The 11872-nt window shown below is 36.0% G+C and overlaps 1 protein-coding gene across 1 annotated transcript in view; it reads right to left on the minus strand.

Moving 5' to 3' along the window:
• Positions 1 to 11872, minus strand: part of grid2 (glutamate receptor, ionotropic, delta 2) — a 724936-nt gene that overhangs the window by 170406 nt on the left and 542658 nt on the right. The gene's annotated exons all lie outside the window — the stretch shown is intronic.

Genomic DNA, 11872 nt, shown 5'->3' on the forward strand with positions numbered 1-11872 from the left:
AGAGAGAGAGAGAGAGAGAGAGAGAGAGAGAGAGGGAGAGAGGGAGATGGCCTAATAGAATTCTGACAATTTTTAAAGGACAATTTCTAACGCCTAAATGCATTCGAAAAAGAAAGTTGGCTTGTTACTTAATTTTCAAGTTACCCTGTGCACATGATTTACATACATACATGTTATACACATCATTATACATTGTATTTTTATATTGTATTCATATACGTATTGTTCTTGTACTATTTGTGCTTTGCGTATTCTTTAAGTCAGTGCACGCATTAAGTGTGTAAATTATAGCCGAAACGAACTTATGAGAACTGTGCTGCTGTGGTTGGGTTAGCAAATATCTTAAATCTTTTAGTGTACCGTTTGGCATTCGTTTAGCTTTTATCTTAGTTGATATCTTAGATCCTTATTTACTGTTTCTTTTTACACGTTATATTTTTGATAATGTTGGATGTAACTGGGACCCTATGTACACAATTTCGTTCCACCTCATGTATCATATGTGATGCGAATGACAATAAAACCTTGAATATACTTTGTGCAGTCAAATTAATGGTATTTGGCAAAGTTATCCTCAACTGCCTGATGTCACCGACTGTTTATAACAGGTCAGTAAAAAGAAAAAAAAATCTTACTGAGATTTCATTCCTAGTAAATAAGATCTTTTAGGGTTAACTGCTGCCTTGGGAAATCTAATAAAGCCAAGTGTGGACTCGTAGTGGAAAAATAAGTATTTACAGAGTTTGATCTTTGTAATTATAAGGGAGATAATTGGCTGACGTTTTAAAGGTGTTGGGCCAATATTTACTGACTAAGCAGTGCAAGAGTGAGTAGACCATGATTGGTCTCTTGAGAAAGGTTTATATCTAAGAATAGAGCCATCTTTGTATCTGCAACAAATATTTTAGTGCACCTGTTTATTTGTTTCTTTGTTAATAGAATATTTTCTTCTTCTTTTTCCAACTATTCTCTCAACTTTAAAACAGTCTAGTCTTTCTTCTGCTTGATCAAAAACCTAATATTTGTCAGCTACCACAGATAAAGTTTTCAATGATAATTTTGGGGCGACCGAATTAACTTGGTGGTCAGTGCCGCATTCTTGTAATCCTGAGGTTGCCGGTTCGAGGCCAGATTGCATCAGTAATTGAATTGGGTGTAAAACAATTTCCAAAGGAAGCATGTGAGTTCTGTCACTGTGGCAACCCCTGCTAAAAAAAAAGAAGCAGTCAAAAATATAATGCTCAATAACCGTCCTGTCCCGCCATATTATATTTACATTGCAAACAAAACAAAACAATAATAATTCTATGGAAAACACTCTGAATATCTTGAAACTTCTATATCCCTTTAAAAATGACAAGAATGTCTGACTTCCTTACTGGCAGATAAATTTAAGAACAGTAAGGTTCCACAAAATCTTTCTTAAATTATTATCCTGTAGTCCCTCGCTACTTTGCGGTTCGACTTTTGCGGACTCGCTCTATTGTGGTTTTGTGGACATATAGTACAAAATATTGTACCAAAAAAAAAAAAAAACTGTACAGGACATGATTGTCAACTTTAATATTACTCATGTGATTGGGACACTGGATACAGTACTGTACAGTAAAAAGTTAACAAAAATAAATACTTTGGACAAGCACTGCCATTTTGTAGTATTCTCTCAGTAAGCATACTGTATCCCCGCTCATAATGACCACATTTCCCAGAAGGCAACAGGGCCTCGCCCTGAAGCCCCGTTTCCTTCTGCTGAAAAACCAGAGGTACAGTTTTGATCTGATCGGCGCCCAGTGGATGCAGAGAAGTTGCACTGAACCCACCAACCCAGACCAGAACCCGAGCAGAACCAGAACAGAACCAGAGCAGAACTAGACCTACAGACCCATCGGTGAATCTTGAGAGCTGGTAGCCGGCTCACACCCATGTGGACTAACTAAGCAGGGATGCACGCCGAAGGTCCAGAGCGGCTTCCGTAGCCCATCAGGACTTTTTTGATCCAAACTTGGACTCAAATCGACCACCTACGGTCCTGTGCCGGCCAACCAAAGGTCTGTCCGAACCCCAAATGTGCTTCGGCGCTCAAGAGCTGCACTGAACTGGACCAGAACAGGACTTCCAGACTCAGTGGTAAACCCAAGAGCTCCTAGCCAGCCCGCGCTTGTAAGTAAAAGTTATTAACTACATATAAGTATGTTGTTAAAATTAGTAGGTTTAAGAGTTAACAACACTGATTGTGGGCTTTGTCGCTGCAAGTTACGTCTGCAGAAACGAAATGAGTCGGACCAGAAACGAAAGATTTTACTTGCTAGCTCAAGTTGCTGTTCTTCAGAGCTAGTACAGTACTGATGAGTCAAATTTAGAAGCTACATACAAGTATGTTGTTAAAATTAGTAGGTTTAAGAGTTTAGAACAATGATTGTGAGCTTCATCGCTGCAAGGTACATCTGCAGAAACGGAACCAAGTTGGATTGGAACAGAGTCGGACCGGAACTGAGATCCATTGCTGTTCTGCAGAACTAGCAAGTAAACTTTAGTAGCTATATAAACAGTACTGTATATATGTTGTTAAAATGACATAGGTTTAAGAGTTGAGAACATTGAAAGAGGAAGGGTTTCTAAAGTCTTAAAATATATATAAATACTAAAATAAATACAATGTTGCAACTTCGCAGATTTTCACTTACTGCAGGAGGGAGAGGGCGTTCGGAACCAAACATCCGTAATAAACAATGTTATAATTAATTATGGGTGAAGATATATTTAGCAATAAATTTATCTTAATGATTTTTTTTTTTTAATAACATTTGAATTTTCCTTTTATACAACATTGTTACTGGTATAACAGATACCTCTTTCTGTTTATCACTTCTGTTATTCTTCATCTGGATAGTAATTTGAATTGTGCTGAATCCAGTTCCAGGCTGGCAGTTTTCCTTTCTTTGAAGCAGCTAAAAATTTTGACACACTTCCTGATCACTACCCACACATTCTTCTTTTTTTATTTGCTTGTTAGAGCTGTTTTATTAATGCATGGTATTTGGGCTTCTTCTTGGGCTCATCGTATTTGTCTTTCTGTAATCACCATTCCAACCATATGTCACGATTCACAGCCTCTAATCCCTTTCCTTGTTTGATAATCCATGATCAATCCTTTCGCCCCTGTAGAGTTTCAATCCTTCTTCATAGTTTTGGCAGAAGTCTGCCTCTTTTTATCTCTAGGCCTGTTACCCCAGTTGATAAACTCATGTGCTTGACACAAGGACATAACCTTGGTGTCAGCTATAACTGTTTTTTTTTCTTGCTTGCTAATTGTTCAGACATTGTTTGCTGTATGTTTACAACCAGGTTCAATTTTGTTCACATACATACAGCACACCTACCATCAATCTATACTTTCACTATATAGGAAAGAGTTTCCACAGGCTGACAACTTGCATCAATTCACCTTTCCCCTGCTTCTATCAATTTATCAGTTCCTCTCTGCATTCATTTGTTCATGCATGCCTTCGTCTTCTGCAAAAACCTGGGGGCTAAAATGGGTCTGCATCTTGATTGTATTCTCCTCACTCTTTATATTTACCCTAATAAGTTTTCACTTCTTTCCACAGGACTCAGGCAGTCATCTCCATTATGTTCTTTGTTTTTACAAAAGACACTTAACTGTTTTATACTTGCTGCTTTATTTCCCTTCCATCTTTAAACAAAATTTGTACCTTGACATTGAACACTGGACATTTTGTGATGGTCTCCCCAAAAAACATGGATTAATTGCATTAATCTACCTTAATGTAAGTTTTATTATAATATTTTTTAAGATATATTGCTGATGCTAAAATTAAATTGTGCGTTAGTAAAATGGTATTATATTGACGTATAAAATGGTAAAATGGTTGGAATTCTTCAAATTTTGCAGATGCATCTAAAACAAAAATTACAAAAATGCAAAAACTCGATTTAAATATGTTTTTGAAAAAGTAAAAAGTTCCTAAACATACTATTTTAAATGAATACTTGGCTAAAATGTTTATCATGAAAATAATAATAATGATAATAACTCTAGTTCCGTTATAGAATTGCCTAATAATTTATGCTTGTATGATTCATAGGTTAATAGAAAGTGATGTACTAGGAATAAATGAATTAATTAATTAATTAATAAACAAAATAACATACAATTCCACAGAAAATGCTCTCAATACAAGATCTAACTTGAAAAAAATAGGAAACAATAAACAATGTCCTAAGTCTGGAGAACTACTACTCAAGGCCATTTTAAAATGACAAGAATGTCTGTAATCTTAGAAGTAAAATATTAAATTGTAAATTGCCACAAAACCTTTGCACAAACCACAGGATGGTTTGCACCATGCATCAACCATTTTAAAAACTCTATGGTACACTTTAAAATTAGTTGCTACAATATGACTACCCATTACAAAAGCAGCCTTTTCTTCAATATGAACATGTATGATGACAATACATAAATTATTATTATTAATTTTACTTTTATTTGTGTTATGACACTTTAATCATTTTGACAGAAATGAGAGTGGATTGATAATAAACTTCCTGGAGGATCAGACTTCACCTGACTTGACTGAACAGAAAATCAGACACTGGGCTTTTTTTTGTTTGTTGCCTAAACCGTTTACACACTATATAATCTTTGGCATCAAGTTCCTAAACGTGTTTCAGCACGGCGCTATTACCTTGCAGCACGCGTAGCATTAGCAGCCTAGCATCTCATTGCGGTCTCCCGTTTGGGAACATTATGGCTTTCTTGTTAAAAGACAAGTGTAAATCCAAAGCTGATTGTTGACGTTTCACGGAGATTGGATCTGCAGCAGGCAACACGTCTAACTTGTTAACGCACTTGAAACGACATCATCCGAACGTGAACATCTCTTCTACAGAATAGCAGCTTGGTTGGTGCAAAGACTGATAGCAGCAGCATTTAAACAACCTTTATCAGGTAATTCAGATCGGTCCAAAGCAATAACACAAGTTGTAGGAGTTTTTAAAACTCTGGGTCTACGTTTCTGTTTTTGATGCACCGGCTTTAAAGTTATTGAGCCCCGCTACGACATCCATCACGTCAACACTTCAGTCAAAAAGTTCTAGCAGCACTTTATGAAAAAGCTAAAACTGATATTGTCAACAAGCCCTGAACCAGAATAAAACCCTGCCCTGATGATGATGACCAAGAGATTCAACCAAATGATGATCATTCAAGAAGAGGTATTGTTATTTTATCATTATTATCTAATTAACTTTTTTTAATTTAAAATTATAATCTTATTAACTCGGGTTTTTTTTTTTACCTCTTTGTGTTTTATTTCCAGTCTGGGACAAAGATAGCAGCTGAGTCTTCCTTTTCAGGGAAATCCACCAGAGATCACCTCCAGCTAAGAAGTCTGTGACGAGTGAACTCTGAACTTTTCCAGGGACCTGTCCCACCTGTGGGAGCAGGTCCAAGAGGTTGTGAGTAATGAGGCCAAATACAGCCACACTGCAAAATTAGCAAAGTGCTACCTCTTTATTCATGCTACTGTTGCTAGTGAGCAGGTTTTCTCCACCGTTGGAGATAATGTCACTGCAACTAGATCTGTACTTTTGGCAGAAAATGTGAACAAGATGGTATTTTTTGGTCAAAAACTTAAAACTTGATTAGTTCGATTGTAAACAGTCTGTTGCTGCTTATTGTTCTGGTTCTGACTGTTATCGTATTTATTAAGATTTTTATTTTTGTTAGTATAGGTTATTTATTGTAAAGAGTGCCTTTTATTTCAAATATCATCCAAATGGGTCACTTTTATTTATTTTTATACAAACGTATTGTTTACTTGGCATATTTTCAAAATAAACATTTTGTTAGTCTTCATTTTGGCCTCTTTGGTAGCAAAAACTAACCGAACCGAGCCCTCCTTGAAACTGAAACTGAGCCAAACCAAAATGTGATTTGAGCTTACTGTTACACCCCTAATATATACAAACACACACACAGTAGTCCCTCACCACTTCGTGGTTCGTTTTTCAAGGACTCAGTCTATCGCGTTTTTTCAAAATAAGCTTGAACATGACACACAATTGGTTGATTGATGGATGAGTCGCACGATTGGCATGGATTTTTTAAATTGTATTTAAAATGAGTTATTTAAAATTATTTATCACCTGCTGCACCTGGGTGCAGTCCACTCCTCCTCCCTCCTCTGTCAATCTCCGTCATGCAGTGGAGAAGTGGGCGTGGCCGAGAGCACAGAGCGCAGTCATGGCTGAGAAGTTGAGTTCATGACATGCTGTGCTCTTTTAGAGCGTTGAGAGTTTAGAAACATTGTTTAGGATATTGCAAGAGTGTGGGAAGGATTTAAAACACCTAACTATATATTTATATATATATACTAAAATAAACTACTACTTAATACTTTTACTACTAGTCCTACTTCACAGTTTTACACTTATTGAGGGGCTTCAGCGCAATGAATGAGGGACTACCGTATTTAAATACTTTTCTTACATCTGTCCACCCCTCTTTCTCAGTGTTGTTCAGTGGTGTTGACATGTTTTTCCTCACGAACCTATCCGTCTATACCTAAACTGTTTTTAAAGGACACCAGAGCTTTTATTTTAGAAAATTGAAGGAAATTAAAGGAGATGTGAAGCCTTTAAGAGATTCCACTTTTTAAGCAATTCATTCATCTGAAAAGACAAATGACATTACTAAAATTTTTATTTACATGCTACATCATTGTATGATAAAGTAGTGTGGAACTGCTCCTGTTAAATGAACAAAACATATTATTTATAAAATGTATAAAGTACATAACGTTGGAAACTTGATAACGTTAAGTGCCTTTTTGATGTGTGGCTGCATCTCGGTATCAGAACGTTCAGCCTTGATGTGCATACAGGTCCAAATAAACTGATCAATCCAATCATTTGAGTAAACTATGATCTCTATTTTTTACAATACTTAAAATATAGTTTCCTCACATAATTGAGGTGCCGTTTTGGGTGACTGAAGATTAATCTATGATGGTCAAGGCCACCATTGGTGACCTTCTGGCTCTGCCATTGCACATGGTTGTGGACTAAATTGCTCCCTCCACTCTCCAGGATCGGTCACTCGGCACTGCCTTGGACAAGCAAAGAAAATAAAAATACTGCTTATTCACTACTTACCTCTATTTTTACATACAGTGTAACTCCTATCCACTTGAGTATCTTGTGCCAAAAACATTAAAGTTGACTTGCATTCCCTGTAAAATCCCAGCTGAGAAAAAAACACTCGTCTCCAAAACTACAATCCCTTCAGTTCCCTCAGTGACGAGGGACATGGGCGGTGTTTAACCACAAATCTATGTATCTGTGGTTTCACGCAATGTGAATAAAGCAAGACTGACAATGAGGACTGCATTTAACATTAACAAAAACACTTTTATGTTGCCCATTGTGACATGTTTTACACAACTGCTGCATTCAGTTTCAATATACCTTTCTCTTAGTTAAATCATCATGTTGCAGTTAAAAATGTATCCTCACTACCTTGTTTCATGTCATGACTTGGGAATTTCTGTGACAGTTGTTTCATTACATACCGAGTGTGAAAAACATGTTCATTAAACCCACCATATTGCAGTTTCCTTGCTAATATTTCTTGTGATAAAATAAAAAAAAAAATCGGAATCATGGCTTTTAAGTCCTTCACTTTAAAAGCTTATTTTAAACAGTAGCTAATGCACATATTCACAGGCAAACAGCTTTAAACTAAATCAATTTACAACTTTATTTGTTGTAAAATATTGCTCCGAAATAGTTTAGCCCATCACCATAATTTAGATTAAATCACCAAGACGTATAGAATGAACTCAAACACGAGCTGTAGGTGCTTTTTGAAAATGCCCAGAGATAAAACATCTTCTCAAGGTAACATAAAATGTTGCAATAAAACATTAAAGTTATTTGCAGTCTGTTTCCGTCTTGGCTTAACATTTAGCAGCAGGTAGCCTGGCTTCAAAGAAATATATGTCAGCTGAACGTTTTAACCCTGCATACCACAGTGGAGGATTGTGATGTGTTAATATGTGTGCTACAGTATGTTTTTTTTTTTTTCCATCTGATATGTTTTAGTCATTTTATAGATTGCAAAACTATCAATATCTCAATAAATGTTGAAAATCCTGTCAAAAATACTGGGCAGCTTAAAAAAATATCAGTGTTTACTGTTTTTTCAGACTATAAGGCGCACCAGATTATAAAACACAATATCAATGAATGGGTCTGTTTTCATACATAAGGCACACCAGATTATAAGGTACATTAAGCAAAACTAAAACATTTTGACAGATTTTTGAGCGCCGTGTACCACATAAAATCGATTCGAGGTCAGTAAGCACAACTTAATACATAAGGTGCACCGAATTATAAGGCTCACTGTTGATTTGTGAGACAATTAAAGGATTTTAAGTGTGCCTTATAGTCCAAAAAATATGTTTTTTAAGCTACCCAATATATCTGATTATGTAGAAAAATATATGTATATTGATATTAAATTTAAAAATTTCAATTATCTCTTTTACAAACCTGTACAATTACAGGAGAGCTTGACTGATATTTATAATTAAAAATTCAATGGAAAATAAAAGTTTGGTAAATATTGTGAAGACAATTTAAATCAAAACTCACTCTGACTGGGATTTGACAGCACTGGTCTGGGTTAGCAAACAACCATTGCAGTGTAAAGCATTTGATAGCAGTTCCTGTCTGAATTCACATTTGTATGCTGAGAGCAAACCCAACAGAGGAAACTCCAAGTAGTATACTGGTGGTCATGCAGACATATTTTATCATGCACACATGAAAAACGAAATAAAAACTCTGTTTAGCATTTTCAAACATGCCAGAAAATTTATGCAAATGGGTTCAAGGGTTTGCTTGTGTTCTCTGGAGTCCAACTGTACTTGACTGCTGAGAATATTAAGTCGTCATATGAAAATAAATAACTGAAGAAGAAAACCTTTATATTTCAATCGTTTAAATCATGTATTGGAAATAAATGTGTTTTCCATGATAAAAAAGTCTGTGAGGAGGCTTTCAAGGTCCCAAGACTTTTTGAAGTCACTTAACATAATTTTCCACGTGTGTCAAATGAAACCGGAGATGATAATTGGAGGTGACCTCTGTTTCAAAAAATACTGCAGCTCACTGGCCATTGATTCTTGGGAAAAGTTCAAATGTTTCTCTCTCCCTTCAACTCAATGTTGAGTATGTGATGAGAGAAAAGGGGGTATGTGTGTACTGTTTGTAACTCCACAATCCACAATGATGACATTTGTCTATAAGAATTATTTCATTCATTTATTGTCTAGCTGTCTCTCCTTCTCTTTTTTGTTTGTTTTATTACTTACACCTCCGTTTTATCATTTCATTTATCCAAAGCTCTTTTGTTTGTTTTACTGATTGTAAAATATTTGATGCCATTTTCCTTAACTAAACTAACTAACTAAATTAATTTTGCAATGTTGCAGAAAGCTAACAAAACAGTTACGATTGATCTGTGTTACCTCCACGTTACCTGTAAGAGACCTATAAAGATGTATAGAGAAAATGATGTTGGCTACTACAGTATGTGTAGATGCTGTTGCTAATAGAATGGATCCTATATAGAGGATAAAATAAGCTGGGGCTGATTCTCAGTTATTTAGTAATATGTGTGAAGACAATGAGAATAAAAGTCTCGTGGAGGGATTAAGGACTCTGAAAGAAATGGTAGGTTCATAAAATGGCAAGGAGGCCAAAGGGAGGTAAAAACAGTAACACGAAAAACACAAAAGATGAAACGAGAAGGGTGTGAGTTACTCAGAACATTTTAATTAAGGTGAGATAGGAGAGAAAAGGAAGCTTGACTGTGTGCGCTTGTCATTAATGAGGCTCTCAGCAGGGATGAAAAGCCTTAAACAGGAGTCGAAACAAAAAGGTAAAATGGAAAAGAAAGCGTGGGTTAATTGGTATTCTCAATAGAATATGTTGTTAATTACATTAGGGCATTATTGGGGAATAGTGGTAATGGACTTATTTGCTTATAAAATTGCGGTCAGGCCAGCTGTTGTCTAAAATGCAGAATTTGATCCAGCAATGATGGATGACATTAACATAAATACATCTAACTTCTTATGGTATTCAATTTACAGGAGGTAGTCAATGGATGGACTGATAAAATTATATTATGATTACAATACAGTATAGAAAATCATCACAATTATCACACTTTCAAAAATCTTATATATATATATATATATACACACACACACACACACACACACACACACACACACACACACACACACACACACACACACACACACACACACACACATACAGTAGTCCCTCGATACTTAGGGGTTCAAGTTTCACGGACTCGCTCTTTCTCAGTTTTTCTACTTAAGATAGTGCACGACACACGATTATCAACTTTATTATTACTCATGTGATTGGGATGGTACGGGATAAACAGTTAATGAAAAAATGTAAAAATACCTCAGACAGGCGTTGTCATTTTGTAGTTTTCTTTCAGTAAGCCTATACTATAATGCAAGTCAAAAGAACTACAATTCCCAGAAGCCAACAGTGCCTCTGGCCACTGCTTTCTGCCGAAACAGAAGGATAGTTTTGAAACACAAAGTCAAAAGTAACATCTATCTAAGCCAGGGGTGGGCAATTATTTTTTCCATGGGGCCACATGAGAAACAGCAAATATTGTGGAGGGCTGGCACAAATGACTTTTTCATTCAACCTTTATTTAGACAGGTAAATCCCATTGAGCCTCGAGGACTCATTTACAAGAGAGACCTGATTTCAACTTAACTCAATACTGCATAATAATAGTATTTCATTATTAAAAGCAGTACATAGCACTGTTTTAACAAGCTGGTAAGAGTATTTGTTATGATTAAGCAATGAAAAAACGAGGTTTCCTTACAAAAAATGTAATTTATTCAATTAAATTTCCCAGTACAATGGTAAACTGTTAACATTTTTACCATTTGTGACGTTATATTAATGATCATTTTCAGTCACATTCACCCCAAAACTCATCTTGAGTTTTATATACTGCTGGGAAAAGTTCTTAGCTTTGTAAATATATCACAATATTGTCTTTGTACTCCAAATATTATGAAACATCATATAATAGTGATCGTCACTGAACTGTGATTTCGAGTCCCGGTTCTTTACGTGCCTACATTTGTAGTCTAAAAATCTCATTTGGTGTTTATCAGTTCTTTTTTCTTGTTTAGTGAGAGAAGTCTAGTCTCTGTTGGGCTTTAACGGAAATGTTAAAGTCAGGTTGAAGGTCTGAGGTGGAGATGTGAAGCAAAGCTGACATCATGAGTGAGAGAGGATCTATATCTGGATTTGGTTAACTTCATTTGTTTACATATGTATTTTGTAATTCCCCTTACGGGGGCCGCTGAGAGTCAACCAAAGGGCCGCATGTGGCCCTGGGGCCGTACAATGCCCAGGTCTGACTAAGCTCACAGAACTGGCACGGAAGTTGCAAATAATCCTGAAGCTTCTTGAAGCCCAACTATCCACACACACATCAACCTGGACAGGGCGGTGGGCCTCATCGCTGCAGGGTAGGTCTGCAGAACCAGAACTGAGCCTGACCAGAATCGAGCTGCTAGTCTGCAGAGCTGGTGATTACCCATATACATTTTTGCCATACTGTATATATGTACATTGTTAAAATTATGTACGTTTAAGAGTTTAGAAGATTAAGGACATTGCAAGAGTGTGGGAAAGGTTTATAAAGTCTCTCTCTCTCTCTCATATATATATATATATATATATATATATATATATATATATATATATA

The sequence above is a fragment of the Nematolebias whitei genome, chromosome 8, assembly GCF_014905685.2.
Source record: "Nematolebias whitei isolate Nwh7 chromosome 8, NemWhi1, whole genome shotgun sequence".
Taxonomy (NCBI): domain Eukaryota; kingdom Metazoa; phylum Chordata; class Actinopteri; order Cyprinodontiformes; family Rivulidae; genus Nematolebias; species Nematolebias whitei.